At 34.5% G+C, this 26,733-nt stretch overlaps 1 protein-coding gene across 2 annotated transcripts in view; it reads right to left on the reverse strand.

Moving 5' to 3' along the window:
* Nucleotides 1–20,970, reverse strand: part of LOC106462194 (leucine-rich repeat neuronal protein 3-like) — a 35,342-nt gene extending 14,372 nt beyond the window's left edge. Inside the window, exons 1-2 of one of the 2 annotated variants that reach the window (XM_022389694.1) lie at nt 20,828–20,970; nt 20,059–20,189 (exon numbers count right to left, since the gene is read on the reverse strand). The gene's annotated coding sequence lies outside the window, so the exon portion shown is untranslated. The remainder of the gene's footprint in view (nt 1–20,058; nt 20,190–20,827) is intronic. The other variant, XM_013922096.2, reaches the window with a different exon arrangement.
* Nucleotides 20,971–26,733: the final 5,763 nt, after the last annotated feature.

Consider the following 26,733-nt stretch of genomic DNA (forward strand, 5'->3'; position numbering starts at 1 on the left):
TAACCACCTGGCCATACCGGGCCTGATAAAAAGTAAGCCAAAAGACTAACTTCCTTCCCTCTAGCCTATCATTTCAAAATTAAGGACAGCTAGTGCAAATAGTCTTCGAGTAGTTTTGCGCGAAAATTCAAATAAAAAGATACTTGGCCTCCAGGCTTTTGTTATAGCATACAAAAAATATGGAAGATAAATATATTGATTAATTGGAGTTCTCAGCACAAAATATTTACGACAAATATTTTTTTATTTAATCAGAAATAATAAAAATATTAACGAAAAGTGAGTATAGAAATAAGAGATTAAAAGATCACGTTAAAACAAATAGAATTAATAAGATCTGTGGTTCGTAAATAACTAAAAATTAGAAACTTAGGTAGTGTCACTGTCCAATATCAAAGGGACAGCGCAAATAAATGTTTTAAATACTGCTGCCACTAAATGCTATATCGATGGCAAGAGAATAAAATGTGAGCAATGGAGAGTCGAGTGTCGCACATTGACTGCAACAACGTGGTGAAGATGATGAAGGGAGTTGATAACTACTTTGAGAGATCATCAATATCCACTTGATACATGTCTTCACATGTTGACAGAATTTGAGGAAAGCATAATGTAATAAGTCTGGCCAGTCAAGACGCGAATAGCAACAGCCTCCATTGAGATATTTAGCAGAAAAGTGAAGAAATTATGTTAGCTAAATAGCGACACTACGACTTCCTGAATATGACCATAACACATGTCCGTGCAACAAAGAAATCTGCCAACTATTGATAGCATTGGTAGGTTTCAGAAATTTCTTCTGTAAGGACACACATACAGGGTGTTAAGATTTCAATATTAGAGCCAGTAACAATGAGAAATGGTGGCCGTTTTTACCTAGAACTCTGGATATATATAAAGGAGGGGACCTTTATAAGGTTTATCTTTACAGCTCATTTTTTATGTTTTCCCTTGTTAGATCTGTTAATCTCTTACACAGAACTGTCGCAATCATACTTTTATAGAACATGAAGTTCATTGTCATTATCTGAATACATCAATTGTAGCTTATTCACGAATATATATATATATATGAAGACCTTTGAAACAAGCGCACTTCTAGGATTTTTAATAGGCGCAATATTCTAAAGGAGCCCAAAGGTATGCCCCCGGTAGTATTTTGAAAGTAAACAATTAAGAAATATTTAATAGTATATATATATATATATATATATATATACTATTAAATATATATAAGTTGGGTACGTCATATTAAAACGAATTTGAAAATGCAAATCAGCAAGTAAAGTGAAAAACACAACCGTTATAAAGTCGCGGTATCAGAACTGCATTTTGACATTGTTTGGTGGTACGTAGTTAGTGATGCTACCGAACAACTTTCCCCTTTTGGAAAAGATATGTATCGACCCTTTTCGATGCTAAATATCCATCCGTATCATAAAGATGTGTTCACATCGGTGGTTTAGATTTTCCAAGACGGGGACATTCCTTATATTTAATAAAATTAGAAAACAAAGGAATGTGGATCAAATTGGGAAACCAAGACCAACCAGAAAGAGACTGTAATAAATCGTACTCCAGCTGAGATAAGCAAAACGAGGCGTTATTTAACAGGTGAGAATCCACGAATACAAAGGCCAGTGAAAGAATCTGTGCATGTCCCCCAGGCAACAGTTCTTAACATAATAAACAAGAATTTTCACGTGTGCACAAATTGCTTCCATGAGATATACATTCAACCATTGCATACTTCAACATACTGGTCAAACCTTTGGATTTTGGTGCAATCTGACTATTGAAACGAACACTGAGAAACCGTCGTCTTTGTTCGTACATTAGATGTATTATTAAGAGTAAACAAGAAGTGGTGTTCTTTAGACATGACGGCCTTATGACGGAGCCTTTTGCAATGGAAACTAGGCTGCAGAGCCACTGTCAACATACACTACCTCCAAAGAGAGCATGACCAGACGTGGCGACACTGTCTGTAACGACGTGATGAGGCTTCAAAATTGTTTTAACACAACGTACTCAACCTCTGTATACTAAGGCTAAAACATGGATTTGAATCGCTAATCTGTATATCATTGTCAAGCCCATCCATTCATTTGATATTGTGGTGTCTTCTAGTGAACACTATATGGGTATTGTTTCACAATATGCAAAATCAAATCACTGTAAAACGTTGAAATAGAAGCTTTTGTTTAACCTAGCGACGTATTGAGCAACTTTTCTTTGTCAGACTTAATATGAAAAATAAACCTAACGAACAGCAGTTGCTCAAAACAACGCAAGATAAAATTTATTTTCATTTCAAGGTTGTTTTAAAACTGATTTTATATGCATTACTCACCTGTCGTGCAGATTCCAATTCTTCTGTTCCATGATATAACATTAGTACATTGTTTATCGAATTTCACGTAACCTTTAGTGACACCGTTACAAGTTTATACTAGATGTATTTCCGCAGAGTCCCCGAAAGTGTTCTGTTTCAAGAATAAATAAAACCAAAATTAAGAGTAACAAATATTTTTATTTCTTGCTTTTGAAGTTAATATATCATGTTGTGTTCTAGCCTAAAGATTGCTTAATTCTTCTCGTGATTCATGGCATGCGCACGTTTTACTGACTGACTGACAGACAACATATTACTGCATAGTGGTGCAAATAGTTTAAACAGGAAACTCTCCAGACGGCCTTCGACCCCCTTTCGGAGAAATTATAGAAATCGAGGTGTAGGGATCCTAGCATTTTTTAAAATTAAAGGCAGTTGGTCATGCTCCAATTGTGTTTTCCAATAAACAGTCCAGATATGTAATTTAGTGTTCATTAATTTCACTTTTTGCTCACAGTCGAAAATTCTACGCTAAATGACGTATTTAACCATGTACGCATGTTTCTCTGAATTTTACATACAGTCGTAGAGAGAAATGTAATATCTTTAAAATGCAACGTTTAATTTACGAAACGTTTCTTCTTTCAGCTCTACTTGAAACGTCTTCGGTACATGAAAACAAAATCAAGTTTAACTGAACACACTACATTTTAGAAAATGTTAACTATCCGCGATGAACCTGCTTACAGAAACAGAGCACGTTAAAGGATTTATTCTAACGTTTGTTGGTCCTTGTTGCTAACGATGTACACGAAACAATGGACCATTCGCAAAATTTCTATGCTATGTAAAGCAAACAATAGAATCTTAGAGAAAACAATAATAGTTAGAAAGGAAGTGAGAACGCAATATTCTTCCGCATCTTTGCACTATTAAGATCTCCACTAAAAGTAATTGATGTCTTCTGTTAACAATGTTTGTGGAAGAAAGAGCCATCTATGGGTGCTGCTCACAAAACTTCTATAAAGCTTCCATGGACTGCAAAGTTGTGTGTATACGAGAAATTCTAATAGGCTTAGTAGGATTAAAACGACAGGTTGTAATGTAAACGCAACCATTACATTTGTCAGTCTGTAATAAAAGCACTCGTGCTTTGTAAACTAGTTTTTATATTAAACTACTGATTATATGAAACGTTAAGTTCAATATATCTTAACTTTAGGTTTATGAAATTACGTATGATGTAATTATGATTAAGATTCTAATAGTTTCTATTCTCCATTGCGCAAATCCAGTTTGCAGTAAAGGATACAAAGCAGTGTAATTATCGTTGGTAAATTGTTTTATTCTATATTTCTCACCTTTTTTTTTAGTGACATCTCAGTGGCGTGAAATAGGAAAATATTCAAGGTGCAACTAGATTTATCAATTTTCATATTATAAGGCTCAGCGGTAATGATGGCTTGTGACGTTAAAAATTGCGTTTAGATATCCACGAAGGACAGAGCACAGAGAGCCCACCAGTGGTATCGAAACCCGGTTTCTTGCGTTACAAGTCTGCAGACTTACCACTGTGCCTTAACAACAAAACAAACATTTTAAGATAACGTGTTACACCGATTGCAAAATATTTCTTCAGTATCACAATAGCCACGGTATGACAACGTTGGTAAATCAGACATTGTATTACAACCCTACTAAGACATAATTCATATTTCGTGGATTACGATGTAATAAAAATTATCTGTCTAGGATGTACACGAAAAAATGTAAGTTATATATTTCAAAATTTAGAATTGATTGAAATACAGAGTGGCAACTGTGATTATCATTAAGCTGATAAACATTAAGTGCAGTTTGTTGGCTTATTTGAAGATTGCTAATATATGAAGTTACAAAATGCAAAATAATTTCATGGCACTATTGTTCTTTCTCGTCATGTTTATAAGCCTTGCCTAATATTAAATATTTGTCTGATAAGGCCTCTTTGGTCAGATAAGTCAAGTGATTAGCGTGCTTTGCTGCGGATTCCAAGATTCGAGCCACGATACGTCGCTGAACACGCTCCAAACTTTCATCTGTCACGAGTCAATTGTTCGATTCAGCTAATAGCAACTATCTAGGTGGTGGAAGCTTCTGACTGGTCTTCCTTCTTCTGGTCACGTCAGTATTCGGATATAACCGTCATATTTTGAACTACTGACCAGATGGAAGCCAGCAGTACCCGACGCTACAAGGACTATCAGCAGTGGCGGGGGGGGGGGGGTATAAGCCTCCACTTTTTAATCTGTCCTAGTAAAAATGCTGACACTTTTATAAGAAACCCACAGCTAAAAGTGAGAAGCGTGTTTAGCAGCATCACATTTCGAAACCGAATTCTCACCCCCTAGTACCCACATGCTAGCCATTAGGTCACGCCCAGCCATAAGACATTGTAGCTTAGCGACTTAATGTTGCTTAGGTTTCTCAGAACTTTAATTTATTGGATAACTAAACAAAGCATATAAAAGGCTGTTACGTTTGATACATACGCCGTGATATTCATATTCTGCAAATGGGAGGGGTCGTTTGCACTCAACTCCGCATGGAACACACCTGGAGATTTTACATTTAAAGCACGATACGAATAATCTATATAAATATACGTCAATATATGTGTGTACCCATTTCTTATACTTTTCCACATTTCTTGATCAAGCAGCACCAAACTTGACACAGTGATACAGGATGACATATTGATAGAATTATTGAAAATAATATACCTTTCTTTTCAGTATTGGTACCTTTATGTGTTTTTATTGCACTTTAAATGTTTATTATGTTAAGAAAAAATATATAGAAACACAATTTTCTGTCCTTTGTTTTATAAACGAGTTATTATTTCAACCGTCCAACGGACGGGTACTCCAGCTAGTTTTTAATAAAATTAAATGCCCCCCCCCCTAGTGGCTCAGCAGTATGTCTACGGACTTACAACGCTAGAAACCTGGTTTTGATACCCTAGTGGGCAGAGCACAGATAGCCCATTGTGTAGCTTAATTACAAACAAACAACTTAACCCTAGGTTTTCCACGATCGAACACGTGTTATTTCAATGTAATTTTCATGGGGAAATTCGCAAAACCTTTCTCCAGCTTAAAAGCTTTCACTTGAATTGAATAGTTATATTTATCTATTACGGAAGATGTGCTAATAAATTTTATCCAGAGGATATTCAAGCTCGATCTTTAAAGACAATTACTTAATTTACATATCGATATCCAGATTGAGATCATGCTGCCAGTGTCTTGCTTTTGCTAGTGTCCCCTGGTGGGACAGTGGTAAGGTTACGGACTCACAACGCTAAAATCCCAATGTGGCTTTTCTCTACAATAAACAAACTGTTTTTGCTGGAGTAATCGTGGTAGGTTAACTTCAGTTGAAAAGCAATAGAAAATTGTGAATTTTCCAATATTTCAAAAACTTTTTTACCAAAAAACATTGGGAATAAGTAATAATTGTTCAGGGGAAATACTTTTACTTATTTACTCAAGTATTAAACAGTAACTCAAAATATCTTGGTGGGAATAGTTGCAATTATCTCATATAAGAAACACTAACACAGTTTTTGTGGTTAAGTTTGGTCAAGATCTTATTTTAAGTAAATAACAATCTAAGCGTGCATGAATTTTGCTATTCGGCTTTCCGAACATTCCGCTAAGATCTTCATTAAAAATCACAAACAATTGACAATATTTCACCAGCTTATAAACGGATCTGGCACACGTAAGCACTTGCTTCATAATTTGTTTAAAGGCAGATTTTTAACCTTGCGTTTTTTCTTCGTTCGGGGCATTAAGTACATTTTTATCGAGGCGGTGTGACACTGACATAAGACGTTTCGCATCAGGTTGATATCTACTATGCTTCTTTAAGGACCGTTTTTATTGCATTGCTTATACGCTTCCTAATGATTTATATGACGTTAATGAAGGTTCCACTTCCCAGCCCTCTATTCTTGAGGAAGATTATTACTGAAAAACACTTTGAATGTACTTAAAACACCAGGAGGGCTTAACTTGTTTAGATCAAGAACGTTAACAAAAGCCTTGTTAAATTAAAAATTTTCAAGCGGTCTCTTCAGCATATTCAAGATAGATAACAGAACCAAATTCCAATGTTGATCATGTGTTTCATCCATTTTTTTTTCAAAACTTTATAGAACCTTTTTTAAATTGTTGCTTTTTTCACTAATAGTTAGCGAAATATCTTTTATAGCTGACGTGCGATGCATACTACCGTTATTTTGTTCTCATAATATAATTTCCTGCTTCTTTCTTTCGTGAAAGGACTTTATTGAAAATTGCTTATCTACAGTGTTTGCTAGGCGAGCAATGATTTATTTACTGAAAAACATGCAGTACTTCAGCGTGCTTCTTTCTCTTGTGTTAGATCCTCCGTATTCTCACGAGATAGCGTATAACTTCGAACAAAGATAATATCACCCAGTAGCACTCGAACGTCAGAGTAACAAAATCAAAAAGAAATATCAATCAATCATGTCTTCAACTTTCGTTGTAATCTCGACAGAACAAAACCGTATAGGTTGATCCTTTTTCATGTTATGCAATTCATTATTACAGTAAAACTGAGGGCAAGTGTGTACTGAGCAAATCTGTAAAATGTTGTATTATTATTAATCTAAGAAGAACAAATATGAAGTGGAATATATTTTATGATGTAGCTACAAGAAACGCTTGTGGCTTCTTGTTCATTGTTACAGTCCAAAATGTGATATTTGTGGTTACAATGCAAAAACATGGGCTATAACATTTATAACGTCTTTTTGGTAATTGCATTGCATATTTTTCTGGTAAACGAAATTATTTTCTTAATGGCTACATTACAAATTATTATGACAGGTTTTAAGTGGTTACACTTTAAGAACTTTTGACGAACTTGCAATAACACTTAAAGGAAATTGACATTTTTATTGCACTGTTAAAACATTGTGGAACCTTTGTTTTATATTAAATTAGCAACGCCGGAGATTAATGAAACATTTATCTATATGTAATTAAACAAGCACTTCTCGTTGTATCTTTTCTGAGGTTTACCTGTGTTACATTTTTATTGCACTGTTAAAACATTGTGGAACCTTTGTTTTATATTAAATTAGCAACGCCGGAGATTAATGAAACATTTATTTATATGTAATTAAACAAGCACTTCTCGTTGTATCTTTTCTGAGGTTTACCTGTGTTACATTTTTATTGCACTGTTAAAACATTGTGGAACCTTTGTTTTATATTAAATTAGCAACGCCGGAGATTAATGAAACATTTATCTATATGTAATTAAACAAGCACTTCTCGTTCTATCTTTTCTGAGGTTTACCTGTGTTACATTTTTATTGCACTGTTAAAACATTGTGGTACCTTTGTTTTATATTAAATTAGTAATGCCGGAGATTAATAAAACATTTACCTATATGTAATTAAACAAGCACTTCTCGTGGTATCTTTTCTGAGATTTACCTATGTTAATGTGAGCTAAGTCGTTAGCCTGCCGGACTATGGATTTTTCGGGTTCAATATTCGTATCTTGTTATTGAAAAATAATAATAATAATCCCGTACCGCGATCAAGTTCTCCCACAGTTCGATCACACAATAGTAGCCCAATAGTTGGCGGTAGGTGCTGTTTACTGGCTTTCTTCCTTCTGGTCTATCAGGTCAAAATTAGAGAGGGCTAGCGCATATACTTCTGGATTAGCTTTGTGCGAATATCGGAAAACAGATCTGTTAGCGATTACTGTAACCTTATGTCTAAACAATGAATGAACCAGAAAAATATCTCCTCAGAACGTATATTTTCTCGGTTTTCCTTCTTGCTGAATTAGCGTGACATATGTCGTGCTGCTAAACAGTATCAAGTATATTTGTTTTTCCTGTAGTATTGCTATACGTTAGATGTTAAGTGACTTGTGGCAGAATTAAAAATGTGAAGTGTTGAAACTATAACAAAGGTGAACTGAAACTGTTGCTCAGACCACACAACAACCGGTCAAGCAGTTAGTAGTATTCTTACTATACAACTGTTTTCATTAAATAAATATTTCTATGGTTGTGAAGTGTTGAAACTATAACAAAGGTGAACTGAAACTGTTGCTCAGACCACACAACAACCGGTCAAGCAGTTAGTAGTATTCTTACTATACAACTGTTTTCATTAAATAAATATTTCTATGGTTAAAAGAAGCTGTGTTCACTTTTGGGTATTTCTTAACGAATAGTTAGTCTAATAAGAATTCAGTGATGTAACATACATAGCTCTGGCTACGTTGTTCTGCCAAGCTCATACAAGGCACGACAAATACTGCAAGGGAACTTTGTGAGTATGACCAGAGACACGACAGGCAGGTTAGTAATGCAATGTGGTTGCAAGATAACAACTTAGTTGTATATTATGAGCATTTTGATGAAGAAAGATTATAAGTTACTTTCAAGATAGATGAATCAGTCAGTGTATTACCATGAAGTATTTGAATCTGTGTTTGTTATTGCGCTTATTGAACTAATTTCTACAAGTAAGTTTATTGTACGTTAGTTAACAATTGCAATAAAAAAGCAGGTTAGGCATGCTTTCTTCATTTTTCAGCACTGTTACCTACATTGTTTTGACTCATTTCAGTAGCATCGCTAGGTGGCTACAAGAGCGTGCTAAATTCATTTATATACTAAAGGAATAACTCGTGCTTCGCGTATGAAACGACACACAACTTCCTTCCTGTCAGAACGTAGCTTGTAGTAGTTCAAAATCGCTTTACGACCCAGAATTAGTAGGAAGCGTATCAAATAAAATAGAAACAATTACGATGCTTTACGTATGCATAATCGATCTGTTATAATTTTAAAAAATATATACATATCTGATCCACAACGTCTTTAAATCCATTTATTGCTTTTCGTAGATATGTTTACTTTGTGGTTAAGAACATTGTTAACTTAAACAATGAGCTACCTGTGCTCTGCCCATAGTGTTTATCGAAACCCGATTTTTAGCGCTATAAGCCCTTACCGCTGAGCCACCGTAGGCTCACTAATATGAGGTAATAGATTGACGATATTGTAATTTTTCTTCAAAATTATTTGGTATTGTGAATAAATATCTCAGTTGTGATACTAAATACAAATTCGTGTACTGTGAAAGTTGAGACACATTTACGAAATTTATTAAAGAAAGGCTATAAATGCAATTTCTGCATGAAAGTTAAAGCATTGGTCTTCCCCTGTCACTTTTGAATTGGATGAACTAGTGCCACCTATCCTCCACACTAAAAGCACCATGATATATAAGCTCTAGGATGGTGCACCATATGTGCTTTCACACAGGTTTCTGCCGTACCTTGTTTCAAAATGGCGTAAATTCGTAAGATTTTCATCTAAGATTTTCCTCACGTTCAGTCTTCTCTAGATTAATTATAATTCATAAACTACAGCATCACACAAGTTAATAAATATTAATAGTTAATCGAAGCACACAATTAAACTGAAGTTTCCGGCTTATTGCTTTTTTTTTCCAGTGGATGAGAATACTTAAAAACGGTTTTACAAACAGGTTGTTTTTTATCTCAGTCGTGTGTTAAAATAAGTTGTCACTAGAACAATGAAATTTGTTCTCGTAATCCTTATTTTTCAAAATATCATTCGAAATTTAAGGCTCTTAAAATATACAGACGGCAGAATAGCTATAATCAACACTCACGCAATTTTTATGTGTTTTAAAATAAACAAGAAACGAAAATATCTTTGCATTATATGAGATTTTATTTACCCGATTAATTCTTTTTTCAGTATACTTTGATCAACGTTTTCAATTAGAAAATGAGCAAAACACATTATGCGATATACCTGCCATCAAGTAGAAGCTCTTCGTGACCTTAGCCATAAAATTAAATCTATTTCTTGTGAACATCTCGTAACTTTTGGAGGCGTGAATTTCATTTATTTATCAAGGGCTCTAGAAAGTGATTTGGGGATAATATAATGAAAAGTGATTTTGCAAGTACATCAAAACCGTAGGATTTGCTATTAATAGCAACTACATCACCCACGAGTAAAGTATTGGGCTATACTATAAATAAACTTGGTGACTCGTGTATGTTAGGCCAGCGATAGGTCGTAATGCAACGTGTAGAACTTCACTTTAAAAAAAAACAAAGCATAACATCTATAGGTTTTTACAAACTCATATGTAGCTCTCCCTCGGGATGGTGCTTACTGCTATATTTATGAATGTAGGATCAGTGCAATTGTATCAATAGGTTTACCGTTATCTGTTTCAAGATCTGTTTTCATTGAACAGAAATAACCATCCTTCTTAAACTTCAGGTAGTTCATTTACACAAACGCCACCTAGCTTGAAATGATGTACATGTGAGACTTTTCAAATAAATTCACAGACTCGTGAGGTTAATAGGAGTCTCAACCAACTGACAGTATTAGGACAAGCTTATAAACCGTATAGCTTCTTTGCTTACGGTATAGTACAATGTTTCTCAATCCTATGGGTCGCAACTCAAAGTTGGGTCATCAGAATGTGTGACAGATCGCGAACATAGATAATTTATTTATCTAATAAATATTTAATAAGCCAGATTTTCTTGCTCCAAAGCTATTTGAAAATCACTAGCATAGTACACCTATTACAGTATCTAGAGTTAAAAAAATTACGAAGTGTTTTGTTCTTATAACACCTCTCCTGAGGATAGATGTGATACTACAACACAGAAAACTCGCATGTTTGAGTGTGTCTATATATATATTATGAACTTATAAACTTCAGATAGTTTATTTCAACGACATTGTTAGATTATTAATATGGAAAAGATTGAATGATGTAACTGTTAGAATATTTAATAATAAAGTTAATATTTACATCGAAGGACTGCGTTAAAAAACAGAACAACCAAACCTACAATGAAATAGAAGGTTATAATATAGAACAAAATATTTGCCAGGTCGCAGGCTATAATGCGGGATATAGGATGTGTCCTGGTCTTTGAAGGTGCATGACTCATATAGCAGTATGGATGCACAGTCTATCAGTCTTAACCTCCGCTCGGAAAGCCTCACATGTAAAGAATAAGAGTAAAATAAGAAAAACCAATTGTAATGGCCAGGCATTCTTAAGTGTCCAGTTTGATGTCACCAGTGTTCTGGAGCACATTTATCTGAGTATGTACCTTACACAAACATATACTAAGTTCTAAATTATAGACGATGGACAGAGCTTTCCAAACATATATAATATGTTGAGTTTGTTTTAAGTTTTTCCAGCAAACCGAGGAAATAAACAATGGTAGGGTGTTTAAAAAAAGCATGTCGCCAGCAGAAAAATGTTATTTCGAAGCAATAACACAAACACAAAAATTGTAAGTATGACTCAAGCCTTTATTGTGATTAATTAGTAAACATTTATGTTTTGAAAACTTATTAGCTGATTGTCTCATCACTTTTTTACATATAGAAATACCCAAAATAACATGTCGCCGTAATCTTGTGTTCTCCTTTACGGTTATTTATTTTCGAGACAATAATTACACATTTTTGAGTGAATAAAAAGAATAGAGTCTAAAATCAATCTGGGAAGTATATAATTTGATTTGATCATACCCCAAACACAGAGTATCAAGAAATATTTGGGGTATGTCTATTTGTAGCTTGTAATGAAATTAGTTGTTTTTTTAAGCACGTGATCTCCTTTACGCATATATCCGATTTAGATACTCAGATTATGTCTTTTTTTTTTAACTTTATAAACAACAGCCAAGACATTTGTTGTTATCAATAACTGAAAGGGTAAGAGTAAATTGCATTCTTCAATAAAAATCACTGAACAGGAAATTGCGTGAACTCCTATACGTGTTCTTTACTTCAGTTTGGCATCAGAGGGGAATATAAAGAGTGCATAATACTTTTCCCGCCATATTTAGTTTCCACTATGTGCAGATGATTAGGGTAGGGTGGATTTGAAATGTATTAGTCATAAATCAACTCATTTTCCTGCAAGGAAAGTCCTTGAAAGTGGGATTACATAACAGGTGTGTATCTCTTTAACTGTATAACTAACATTTAGATGGTGTGAGTGGTGGTAGTTTTAGGTTTAAATGACTGATAAATTACAAAGCCAAATCTGTGAGCGATAATTAGGGGTCTGTTTATAAAAAACAGATAATTAGTGACATGTTGAGAGGCATGTGAAGGAGTTCACAGAATGGGTAATGGAGATCACCATTTTAATTCAACTCCCTATACATTCTTTGCACTTCTTAGTATGATGCCACATTATAATAAAAGTTTACATTTATGATCTGTGAAAGTAGTCCAATGCAAAATAACCATTCGTATTAGGCTTCTATAGCTGGATTTTCTGTAAAAATGTAAAGGAGATCACATTAATTTCTACACCTGTCTTTGTTAATATACAAAGATAGTTTGCATTTCGATGATGGGTTTCATATTTGTAGTTTTAGAATGGATGGTAAGCAAAGTCGGCAGCTGATATATTATCACAGAAAAAAAAACAGCAGAAAGAAAACCTTCTTACAGTTTGTTTCCTTTTTGCCTTTTTATTCTAGATACAATATAATCTGGTAAAGGAAAACACATGTGAAAAACAGTAGTCAACTTCATCAAGGTGAAAAAATATGACAGAATGTAGCCCGAGTACTAAGTTTTTTGCACAAGGTTTTTCAGTAGTTATATTTTCAAGAACTGTATAAATCATACTTATAGGATATTTTTTTAAACATTTTCCACTTAAAAATGGACACTTAAGAAAACCTGGCCCGTAAAAGGAGCAAAATGTGGGCGCTCAAGCCCACAACGTCCCACTTCTTAGTTTGAATCTTATCTATTGTGCCGAAACACGTAAACTAGATTTGTGTATGTCTTCCAAAAGTAAAACGATTGCTACAGTCCTTTGGGCTTTCAGTATTCAAACTAAAAGGGCTTTGAATATATTTTTACTTTGAAGAAAAGTAGTAATTTTATCCCGCCAGTCGAAATTAGTTATAAATTTTACTGTTAAAAATTTATTAGTAGGTTCAGAACATTTTGCTTTTAATGCTTTTTTGCGAGGTCCAGTTGTACGTAAACTGAAATAACTATAACAGTGTCTGTCTCGGTCCCGAGGTTTATACAAATGTAAAGTTTTTCACCCCCATCCTTGGGGAACCTGGCACTTCCCGAAAACCCCTTCCATTAAACTGCTGGACTCACCAAATTCTAATTGGTGCCAAACGAATCGTCTCGGCTCCGAGATTTACATAAAGTAAAACTTTTCACCCAATCTCTTAAGTAACCCAGATATTTTTCGAAAACACTTTTACAGGGATTCTCCGAAAGCGGTCCCCGGATTTGGCATTGATTTACATTAGAGCACATAAATAAGTAGGCTAACTAATTACCGTTCGTCGTAACTTCGTTAAAGAAATTAAACTTGCATTATAGCAGCAATTATCATTAAACCGAGCCCCCCCCCCCCCCAGTGGCACAGCGGCATGTCTGCGGACTTACAACGCATTAATCCGGGTTTCGATACCCGTGATGGGAAGAGCACAGATAGCTCATTGTGTAGTTTTGTGCCTAATTATAAACAAACAAACATTAAACTGAAAAAACTGCAAAATAGTAATTCAAGCATTACATTATAGCGGCCTTGTAAATGTGGGCTATAGGCCCATGGGATCGATAGTTAAATCATAAATTTGAAATTATAGCTGCTAGCATAATATTTTTTATAAATCAACTGATCTTGAATATTACGAAAACGCAGTAACGTGCCCTTGTCTTGTCCGAGGTGTTGGTTCGTCAAACACGCTCTGGAAATATTTTACTTAAAATATTTATCGTGCATTGCTTTGAAGAATCGACGAAAGTCACTAATATTGTTATTAATTTACTTAGGAACAATAGCATACAACGAGCCATTCAGAACTCAGATCCTTCCTAATCGGAAAATTACTTCTGATCGCTAGGCAAATATCCTGGTATAACAGGTGAGTTGTTTTAGGGTAGGGCGTAAAAAAATCGTTGTCGGTGAAACTCCTTTCTGTCTAAAGCGGTTATTGCAGAGAAACGCACAAACAACGAGTCTCCCATCCCAAAATCTATGTACACGTATAGGATATCGTAAAAAGTTAACTCGATGCTAAAATACTTGTATACATGATGAACGTTTTTTTTAGGTTTTAATGGTACTCGTGAATTTTCATCTCTAAGAATAAAAGACAGTCATGATCATGGTTTGAAGGTGATTAGACTAATACAAAAACAGAAAATCAAGATTAATAAGTCCTGTGGTGCTACGATAAAACTAGTTATTGTCAGATGTCAGCGTGTTGAAAGTACGATGGAGTTTGTTTGTGCGTTTACGGTATTGCTTCTTTACAGGATAACTACACATTTAGTTACCCGGTGGTTATGGACATGTATTCGGTTATACCTTTATCACAAAACCAAATGTAAGCGTTATTAAAGTTGTATAAGTGACTTTATTGTGCTTAATATACCTTTTTCCATGAACTGTGAATATCATAGATGTATCTTAGAATTGGACTAAAATGTGTATAAATGTCCAGGTTTGATAAATCGAAGAGTACATCTTTATTCAATCTGAGTTTGATTTTAGTGCTTTCAGTATTCAGTTGTAGTATCCATGAACCCTTTGATCACATCATAGTAGTAGCAATAAATCAAAGTACAAAGGATCTTTTGAGTGAGTTTCATACAACTATATCACACCCTAAACCAACGTAAATAGACACGGAACAATATATATATATATATAAGTGAAAAACGTGAACTGGTATTGGCTGTCAAAGAGGTGAAAAAAATGAATGTCATTTGTAAAGGTAGCTAAATTGAAACATTACAATGGATTCTTAGTTTATGTAAACGCCCATGAAGCTCGTAGCACTGATAACAGATTCTATGATCGACTCTATACGGCTTAATATGTAGTAATTGATATAGCGAAATATTCAGGTACAAAATTTTAAGGACATATGAACACAATTCAATGTATTTCAACACTGCCGTAATACTTTACAGGATTCCCACATAAAATTTGAAAGAGATGTAGTTCTACGTAACAATAAAATATGCTTTTCGTTTTGGTCTGTAACAATACTGCAAGAATATTCTACAAATTATTGGAACTGAAAGCCATCAGACTAGTCTCTTTCCCCCACAAATTGGGACATGGAGCATTTAGGTACATAAAGCACCTGCCGCACGATTACAGGCTCATCCCCTTCCAGACCCGTGGGAATATCAATCAGGAAAGATAATGATTACATAACACTATGTATCCTGAATATGTACGCGTGAGTGTGTGATATTGGAGGTGACCCGCGAAAAATCTACTACTTTACAGTACTATAAAACATCTGGGGAGACAATGACGGTCTTGGATGTCTACAGATGAGAAATTCCACAAGACATAGCTGTGTGTAAGTACTCGCAAGTTGGAACTTTGTGTATATTACTTGACAACGGAAGTGTTTTAGCTCGTTGTTGAACACAATTCCCACCTTGGCAACTTGGAAGGGAAAGTGTTGGCGTTTAATGAAAAAGTAAAACAATATTCACTAGTCCTCCAAGTTAATTTGTTGATTAATGAATATAGTTCTAAATAACACTCAGTGACAAGTCTATATTTAGTATAGATTATACAACATTGGTCAAGAGAACTATGTTGGTTTCCTCTTACTCATGGGATTTTTCGGAGAGCCAAGACCGTTGCATGAATTGTTCTTTAGAAGATTACTGTAGTACAAGCCATGCTATGAACAGTAGTGATCTGTTCTAGCAATAGAACATTGGATTAGCTGGGGGGGGGGGGTGTTTTCCATCCATTGTTGAAAGTAGAGTGGCCCTCGGTCACGCGGATGGTGTGTGTCTGAGGATAGAGAAGATGGATATATTTACTTTAAGGTAGATTGAAAAAGAATTTAACCAGATGAAGTCTATACACTTCTGCTAGACTTATTATTTGCTAGAAACCTGACAAGCATCTACAGATTGCATTGTGAAGCATTTTTATTCGAGATACATTCTGCTAGAGTTGAGTTGGGTTCAACACGACTTAATAACTAGTTATTACACTAGTAGGACTATAAAGTTTTCTCTCCTAGTCCATACATAAGCACTTTTCTCAATATTTAGGCTTAACTTTCTTTGTGTTTAATGCAATAAAGATCGTTTGCAAATCTCTATTTGCTTTCCTGTGAAGACTCAAAGGTAGAACATGGCTCTGATCTGTGAAACAGTATATAACAAATCCTCTTGTTTATGCAGTTCCTGCAGGTACTCTGAGGGAAATCAGGGTAATCTCTGACTACCCTAATGTCATTAATCAATATACCAGAAAATTATTAGGCAGAGAAACATCAGTTTGAATACTTGCATCTAATAACACTTTTCGCTGTAATCTCAGTATGTTACAAAGTTCAGTCAGCTCGGAAAGTTTAGGTTAGTCACAAATACATATATATTAAGCTAAAAATTCAAAATAGTATTCATTGCTATAAAAATTAATCATAACAATTATTTAAACTTAACTTGCACAGTATAGCTAACAAGATTTAATGAAACTAATTATAAAATGTAGATGATTTTTCCATGAAACTGAGCAGAGTTGGGAGAGAGGAGGAGTGAGCGTTGTGATATTCCTGAGGAACATCTTTTATCATAGACATTTATTAGCATTAGTATTTGGATCACTTTCAGTTTTCTTGGTGAGTTACATTTTGCTAGTTACTCAGTTTAAAAATATTTCCGTGTTATTAACTTATTTTTGTAGCTGAAGGTCCTACTGTATGTACTGCAAGGATGCATTATCATATGCCTCCTTTTGTTGAGAAGATTGCAATGTCTCTGAGAAACCCAATCAGAAACCCAAACCTTATTTAAGACTTCCAACCACCTATAGAGTTCAAGTGCTGTTCCAGCTACAGTCATCTTACCATCAGACCCTCTTGTCTGTCAAGGATGGTACTTCTGCATATTTTACTAGGACATTCCTACACATCGTTGTGCTGCTGTTGCTTCTTATCTTGCAGTTCTTCGTATAGTCAAATCCACTTACTACTACTACATCATCTTCACAGCCATTTGTTGGCCTTCATGTATTTTTTCAGTCCCTCTTCAAATGAACCCTGAACATTTTTCTAGTATTTCATCGTTCCTACTCTCTAATGTGGATTCCAAGTTTCGTACAGCTCGTTCTTTATTTTTTGCAAATATAAGTACTGCTTCCGTACTAACATTCAGCATAATATCCACTAACTCTGCCGCTGGTGGGACAGCAGCAGGTTTAAGACGTACAACACTAAAATATAGGGTTTGACTTCCTCTAGTGGACATAACAGATAGCCCAATGTGGCTTCGCTATAAAACAAAACCAAATCCGCCAACCCCCGGTTGTACCATACAATTTGCAATAAGATGGGCGTCACTGCTTAGGAAGTTAACACTCACTCAGAAGCTTAAACCATCTTCACGAAAATAACAACTTCCATCTTTCCTGCGTCATCTGTGGAGTGGATTCATCCATTACAGAGAAGTCCTTCTGAAACTGTTGGCAGATGACATAACTATTTGACCAGTCAACTTCAACTAGCAGAGTTCCAACATAAATGATCTGCACACTGGAAGTGGTAGAGTTGTAATGGGCAGCATGTCATATCTCGTGGATATCTGCCGCTTCATTTTATGAAAAACTTTTTATGCTCGAACGCCATGCTGTACGTCTGGTTTTTAAAATAAAGCTACCCAGTCCAACTTAGGAGTTGTATGATCGTATCATATTACCCAACATTCTTCATCCTCAGAAGCTTTGTATCAAATATTTCACACCCTACTTCCTGACTCGCAATGTCATTCTTGCCAATTTGCTATACTCTAGTTTATTCTTCACGAAAGGTGCTTCCTCTGGCTGAACATCTCTAAGATATCTCTTCCAGAGGGTGATCCAAGACATGTTGCTTACCCTATGAAAGGCCTGCGTTTGTATATTTATTCAGCTTGGAGAAGTTTTTCTTTCCTTGTATCCTACTTCTCGTCACTTCTGACTCAAGACCTTCCACATTTGACGAGCGTCATTTCATACGCTTCAGTTTCTGTTTAGGAATCCTTTTAACTACAGAATATTCAAACATGTTCATCCATTAAGAAAGAACATAATCTTTTGTTGGCCTATCGAAATGAAATGACAGTGGGGGAGGGGGAGTATGGTTGTGAAATGACAGTGGGGGAGGGGGGTTGTGCATTTGCCAAAATCACGTCTAACAACAAAAAAGTCGTTGAAAGTACAGGGAACAAAAATTATAAACAAATGCATTTTTCTAACATTGATAAATTCTCTTATTGAACTTTGGCCCAACTAATACGACATATTTATTTAGTTTGAGGAACAGTACTGGTGTATATAAATCTTAAGCTAAACTATAAAAACAATTCCAAAACAGATAACTTATATGTCTAAAAGGATATAAATCAAGAGCCTTACAAGTCTGTTTTAGTAACAGAGTAATATAAGTAATACGAATAAAAACAAAAACCTTCAACAATGCATAAGTGATACAAGACTATTGTTTAACGGGTAGAATGTATGTGTGTGGTAGTCATAAAAGACACTATGCATATCTTGTGTGAAAATTATCACCGTTAACTTCTTATGTTTTCTTGTAATTCACAATTGAATAAGATATATGTATAAAACAACTATTTGACCTGTTCTTTCAATTTTATTTTCTAACTTTTTGTGATATGACTTGATTAAAATTCTACTGGTTTCGTGACTTCAAAGGTCACTCCTTAAGATGTAATTTTCAAGATAACAAACTTGCAGACAGTTTTTCAAGCTAAAAATAAAACGAATAAAATATATACACCTTAAAAATATACACAATTCATACTAACGTACATTAAAATATATTCAAATATTATCTAATATAACTAATTTTAAGTAATTTTACTTCACCTCTCTTACCTCTATATATTTAAAGAGACTACAAAAAAGTTGTGGAATATTTTGAAAAAACTTTACTATAATAAAAAGTGAAACGTGAAAATATGGTTTTCAGATTTTTAAATTTGTCAATAATACATTAAAATATTTGCTGGCCTATGATGAATATTTTTTTCTGGGAAATCTAACAAGGAATTTATGTAAATTCATCCATAATCTTAAATTACCTGTTTCACCGACATAGAATTCAGCACAGTTTACACATTCTAAAGAAAGTACTACATTTCTTTAATTGCAATTTAAGAAATTATTAATGACAAGAACAAAACAGCTCTACTATTATTTATTGTTTTTGTAATTTTCAAATAACTTAAATTATGAAGCACAATTCTTTTACAACTGAAAACACCTTCCTTAGTACAAAAATCTTTCGTTCTGGGCGTACTCAATGATGTATATAAATTTTAGATTGTCGTCTTTGAATAAATCTTTTTTTTATCCATTATTTATATTAAATGTGCATTAATTAGCAAATAAAATATTTACTAATATTACTACCAAACAGCAGTTGGTACTAAAGAAAATATTACGAAGACAATGGACACAAATTTATTTGTTTCATAGTAACAGCTAAAAATTAATCATGTTGCAAATGTAATAACTGTATAGTCACTTTCTCCCTCCACTATTATTTCTGCCTCTTACCTCTGTGTATTTAGTTTGAGACACAGTATTCAAAGGTAGGGAGAACACGGCTCTGATCTTTAATATATTATATGACGAATCCTTCTGTTTTTGCAGTTCCTGCAGGCTGCTCTGAGAGAAGTCGGAGCAATCTATGAATATTACAATGTCATTGATCAATGTAACAAAAAGTAACGCTGTTTCATTAAATAAGGTAGAACCTTTCTCCTGTCTTGGGGTTTTGTTTTAATATATCACTATATTACGTTCGCGCAATCATTTGATTCTATTCCACAAAGATAAATACTTACTTACATAATAGCAAAGGTACTTCAGCCTCTGTATTCTGATTAAGTAAACTGTACTAAGTCAAATAAATCTCAACCGTGTTGTTCTAGCTCCTGTAGAGCGTGCATTTCCATAGAACTAGTTTATAGTATAGAACATGTATTTTCGTAGTCTATTAACGAAGAAAGTTAAATGTAATAGAAAATATTCATATAACTAAATTTAAAACTATTGAGTTTTATATATATACGTATATGGTTGTTGATAATACCAGGTTGATACAAATAAACCTGTCGTCGGTGAAAGCAGTAACTTTGCTCTATTGCTAAGGTCACAGTTCTCTATTATAAACACATTAAATTACTTTAAATTCTGCTTTTGTACATCTCTAATAACGTCTTTTTATAATAAGGGATATACCTAGGTGATATATAACTAAGCACAATAATAATGTGTTAAGACTTTTTTCCGCATACGATTAAACAATAGTAAAGCCGCTTACTATTTCGGATAATCTTTAAGAAACTGTCCTTCTTCACATCAGCTGCAGAGAATAAGAAAGCCAGTCTCTGTGTAGGTAATTCACCGAGCGAATAGTGGTTGCTCGACGTCGTCATCGATTCTGGGAAGCGATCGCCTGCTCTATTTGCTAAATATCCCTCTCAATGCCCATCATACAACCTTCCATAGTACCCCCACACCTATTGGCAACATGGTCGCGTTCAAGCATTCTGGTCTTGAGCATGTGCAGTTAGAGTCCCATAGATTCTTCCAATGACGAGTAAACTGTCGCGTTGCTATGAAACTTTGGTTGAGAACTGAATCGGTAAGACTTCCAATAATCCGAAAATTAATCCTACAAATATTTCGGTCTTATTAGAAAAAAAATCGTGATCTTTGGAAATTATCATCGTACACGTAATTTCTGTTAGCGATGTAAGCCATCTGTATTTTGAAAATATTAGAAAAAACGATAGTGGTGCTGTAATACAAATACTAAATATACTTTACGTTGCATTGCTATAAAATAGTAAAACGTTTATTATACTTTCTGACTGATAATAGTTTCTTATTTCACTTTTACTTCGTGTTCTTATAATTTACTAAAGAAAAATAAATGATAAAACAATGGCGTATGAGAAATAATTTACTATCATACATTCGGACATGAACTGCCCTGAATTGAAACATATTTCAGTGGTTGGTGTTATTTTGGTATTGATACTTGATTTCAGTAAGTTTTTCATACTGATGTTTATCTACAACTGTATAGCTTCGTCCATAACTAGCTGTTATATGTACAGAACTGATACGATTGATAGCTGTAAATCCTATCAGATTCATTGTAAGTGACATATTCAAGAAGCATTTTTCATTTTCCTTTACTGATTTTGTCATTCTTTAAAACTCTCTTGATTGTCACTTTATTTGGGTGGACTAAAAAGTGTAAGAAGTAAACCAGCTTTTTTTAACTTCACAAACCGTCACCAGGATTGTGTTATTAAGCAAATGCTTTTCCCGTATTCTCAACAGACTTGAAAATACTAACTGACAATACTAGAGATACCATTAGTAATAATTACCTAGGTATCCTTATAAATTCACAAATATTTTAAATATATAGAATAAAGTATGATTCAATCCCGAATGTATCCGAAGAACAGCTCTAACCCTACGGAAGTGGGTTGTTGAAGAATAAATCTAAAACAGTGTAAAATCTGAAGTGTTCTCGCAGCACGATATTTTTTGGCTTATCGTTGCTTGAAATACAAATGTTTTTAACATATACAAAGATTACAAATCCGTCTTCAATATTGGTAAATTAAATACACCCATTTTTTTGTATACAAAATATATAAATTTGAATTGCACAAACAAAATGTGACAAAAGAATTTTATAATTACTTTCAGTATTTGCATCTCTGGTACCAAGGGAAAGAATATCAACCCAGAAGAAATTAATTCGATGCTCTGTTAACTTGAAAATATGCAAGCTAGCTTTTAGTAACTAAACTAGTAGTTAAAATGTTTCTGATTCTATTTAATTATCATACTTAGTTATTATATAAACAATACAGTAATCTACTCATTAGACCACCTTCTGTCCTGGAATCCGCGAGACTTACTGTACTTTAGTCATGCCAGAAGGTGTCTTGTGATCCATTCCTTGAGGGGGTATAGTCTTCAGGGAAGGTTCTTAATCAAAATGAGGTCGTAGTTGTGTTGAGCAAGAAATATGACATGTTCTTTGAATAAGTTTCGGGCAATACGAACGCGATGGATTGTTGTATTGATGTCTTGTGAAAAGCCTCTGTCCATCAAGATGGAAGTGCAGCACTGTAGAGTCAACAATGATCGGTAACAACTTTCAACTGTACGGCTTTCTAAAGAAGTGGACTAATCCCCCATCATGGAAACATTCCGTACACCATTACATCCAATTCAATAATTTGGGGCACAATCTGTGTTTCATTCTACGAGCCCATCCAATAATTTTCTCCAGTTGGTCACCAGGGGTTGGCGATTATAGTGTTTCTTATTGGCAAACGTATTAACATTTAATTGCTTCCGCTGCTGAACTCTTTTAACAACCATCAAAGAAAATCTTCATTACCAAAGCTTCTGCTAAGCTGAAATCCCCCTTGATGTTACTCATCGTCTTGAGGACTGCCCTTAATTTAACTACGTCTATGCTTCTGTATGTATAACACAGTTCTCTCAAATATCACATAATCTATTTTACCTTCACAACTAAACGAATTATTCAACAAATATGTGAGGGTAGTCCTAATAAAGTGCAGTATACGTGGAAGTCATTTTAGTACTGTACGTGGTAGCTTCTAATTCACCGTGACGTAACAACTAACTGTAACATCCTATAATACTGGAGAAGATATCGCAAAAAATCAATTAACTGTAAAATAACGCAGCTTAAAGTAGGTAATTTTTTAAAGTTTTTACCACTTTAACTGTTTTACTTTACATTTAAGCGCTATGTCTGCGTATAAATAGTTTATTTTGTACTTAGTCGCAGTGCAAAGTGTCGTACTATGTAAAACAGTATATTAGTTATGTATTTCATTTATGTAACGAATCATAGCAGTTGTCATAGCGAGTTGGAAATAATATGATTGTAAACAGTTATATCGTAGCGAAAACTTTATTCCAGTCATGATATGTAGGGAATTTTTATAATCAACTGAAAGAGATTTATGTGATATACCCCCCCCCCCCCCAGTGGCACAGCGGTATGTCTGCGGACTTACAACGCTAGAATCCGAGTTTCAATATCCGTGGTGGGCAGAGCACAGATAGCCCATTGTGTAGCATAGGATAATAATGTGCTTGTAGTCTATTTTGGTTTTTCTATATATTTGATTATTTCCAGTTTCAGTTGCATTTCATTTTTTTTACTTTTTTCACTCGCTCTTTATTTATTGTTAAAAAACAAAAAACAGTATTTTATTTTATTATCATTTAATATGATGGGTATTTTTCATCGTCCCGTGAATCTTATCATAACAGTTCAGTAAAATGCAGACTAGAAATCTAAATGTAAAGAGCTGTAAGAAAATTGGTAATCTTGAAATGTTTTCTATCTAGACTGTTCTTGGGTGCTTGGTAAATACTATATGTTGATGAAGAATGCCCAACTGAGTTATTCAATCGCAGTTACAGCGCATTGTTTACAAAGAATATCATTCGCAGTTATCATTTTGTAACTTTTGCGACAAATGTATTGTGAAATATGATGTTACAAGCAGCGTGAATAGAATCTCTTGAAAGCTAGCACGTGATTAAATCCACTGAAAAGAGAAATCACATAAAACTCAGTGATAAGATTCAGGTTTAACAAGAGTGTCGTTTTTGGTATTGATGTATAAAATAAATGCTCTTAACTTTAAAAATACAATTTTAAAAGTTATAATGATCACATGCAGAGCTATAACTAGCATACGTAATAAAATTGGCACCTTACGAGCCAGTGGGGGACATTTTTGTTGTAAAAAAACTACCCAATCCGTTTTTTCTTAAATTGAACTGAATTTTTAAGCATTTTTATTGGTTAACAAGAAGGCATTTTCCGCACTTTTTTAGTGTTGGGGCTGCGAAAAGTGATTTGAAGTGGTAAGTGACTGAAATCCGTCAGCGCATCACGAACTTAACGACCAAGACAAGAAACATGGAAGTCTCCAAAGGAACCGGTTAGAACCACCTTGGTAGATATTGTGCAGCAAGCCGAGTACAATATTATACCTGTAGCTGCTTTCAAAGTGTTCCTGTCTCCTCATCCTACTGCTGACAATCGTGATGCTTCGACCTTCCCTACCGAATTGTAGGTGGAATCGTTCGTATCTCAGTTGAAAGTAAAACATAAAAAAAGTCATAGCAGAAGCATAAAAGGTTGATAATTGCTTAATTAATGATGCTGAGAATGTGGCTTTATTGATATATACTGAATTTACTACCAGCAGGTGGACCTTAGTACTAGCTAGTATGGAGACTTGAAGATGTTGTATTTCACTTAAATATTTGTCAATTAACAAACGAAAACTTGTTTCTGAGTTGTCTCGAAAAGATACGTCCAAAATTACCATCTTTGGGAGTTTCTGGATTGAACTTACTTTTAATATCTAACAAAATTGTAGTGCAAAGACAACCCTTGGCTCCTGAGGGACGTGTTAATAATATTCTTCACTAAAACAAGAAGAGTTCCAGAGCTTCGTGCTTTTACAAAATCGCGTTTGTTGTAATAAAATGTTAACTTGGATATTGTCTCAATATTGCGTGAATAGATAAAGGAAAGTTCTATATTACAAACATTTAGCTAAATATATAAAAAATAAATAAATTTTCTTTTCGGTGATAAAAACGAATATTTCTAATTTAAATTGATTTTTACAAATGTTTTCTAACTTATCATTTGCATGTAGTATGTTTTGGCTGTATATTCCAAAAGCCATGAACTGTCAATTGTACGCTGCTGGCATTTTGTTATCACACTTCCAATGCAATGATTGGTTGTTAAATCAGCGAGGAAGAAAATTCTTAACCACAAATAAAGTACAGGAGAGCTCGTCGTTTGTAATAAAACAGGAAAATAGCCTCATACGATGTTCGACGCGTTTACGGTCAACGCACACATTCACACAAACATACAGTGTATGAATAATTATGGAAAGACACATGAGATATACATACAGGAGGTGCAAACAACAAGCAAAGACTACTGGATGGTGGATCTATTAATGGTTGAAAACATTATCACAGAAAATAGAAAAGTGTAGTTCTACAATGCACTGACATTTTGTATTATTACCTCTCTGCTTTACACAGAGTATTGCACTTTGTTTTCATGCTGCCATACATATTGTTTATCCAAGCACGAGTGTAGAATATTGTTTTAAATGTATTTTGTTACTCCTCACAATTCAACCGTGTTGTTTATTCAGCTGTTGGCTGTCTCAGTTTTTACATAAACTATACTGCCTCAAGAATGTTCATATCGAAACTATAGTTATGAGTGTTCCATTGGCCTCTTTGTTTCACTTAATTTACTGTGTGCTTGGGATAATTGTCTTTTGAAAGATTAATCTCCATCTGATAAGTTGTGTCCAAGGTAGATAGCGTGATGGATCAGAGTCTGCATGTACTTAAACTCGGGATGCTGTCAGTTTTGTGTTATTACCAATACAGTTGCTTAATTGCAGCCCCAAACTTGTGCTGATTTCTCACACCATGCTTCATTGTTGATATTGTAGATCGATACTATTCTGCTTTCCTCTGTTAAATAAATTGTTAGCGAGCAATTCGCACTTAATTTCATCCGTACAACAAAGCAACTTTCCTTATTCTACTGATTATGGTCCGATTCCCAGTTCAAGTCCTGATCTCGTTACCTCTTCTCAGTAGAGTGCTTAAAGTAGCTACAAGTTCAATGAGACCATTTTATGTTAATGTATCTCTTAGTGTTCCAGAAGTAGCATTCATATCTATGTTTACAACACGATTGTTGGCAAGATCCACACTCGGTCATCGTCTGATTAGTAAAGAACGTACCCTGAGATACTTATGAGCAGTTTTTCTTCCTCGACTACATAAGTGACAATTTCAAGTATACCTTCTTCAGTCTTGCTTGAGCTCGTACTGGGGCATGGAGTCTTGCCATAAGTTTTCTCAAGGAGTATCCTTAACCAGCCAAACCTTTAATTTTTACATGCTTGCAATATAATATGCCCCCCAGTGGCACAGCGGTATGTCTCCGGACTTACAACGCTAGAAACCTGGTTTCGATACCCGTGGTTGGCAGAGCACAGATAGCCCATTATGTAGCTTTGTGCATAACTACAAACAAACAAGCAATATAATACCTCAATCCTAAAAGTCATGAAAAGTATCACACTACTA

This window comes from Limulus polyphemus, unplaced genomic scaffold (assembly GCF_000517525.1).
Source record: "Limulus polyphemus unplaced genomic scaffold, Limulus_polyphemus-2.1.2 Scaffold44, whole genome shotgun sequence".
Taxonomy (NCBI): domain Eukaryota; kingdom Metazoa; phylum Arthropoda; class Merostomata; order Xiphosura; family Limulidae; genus Limulus; species Limulus polyphemus.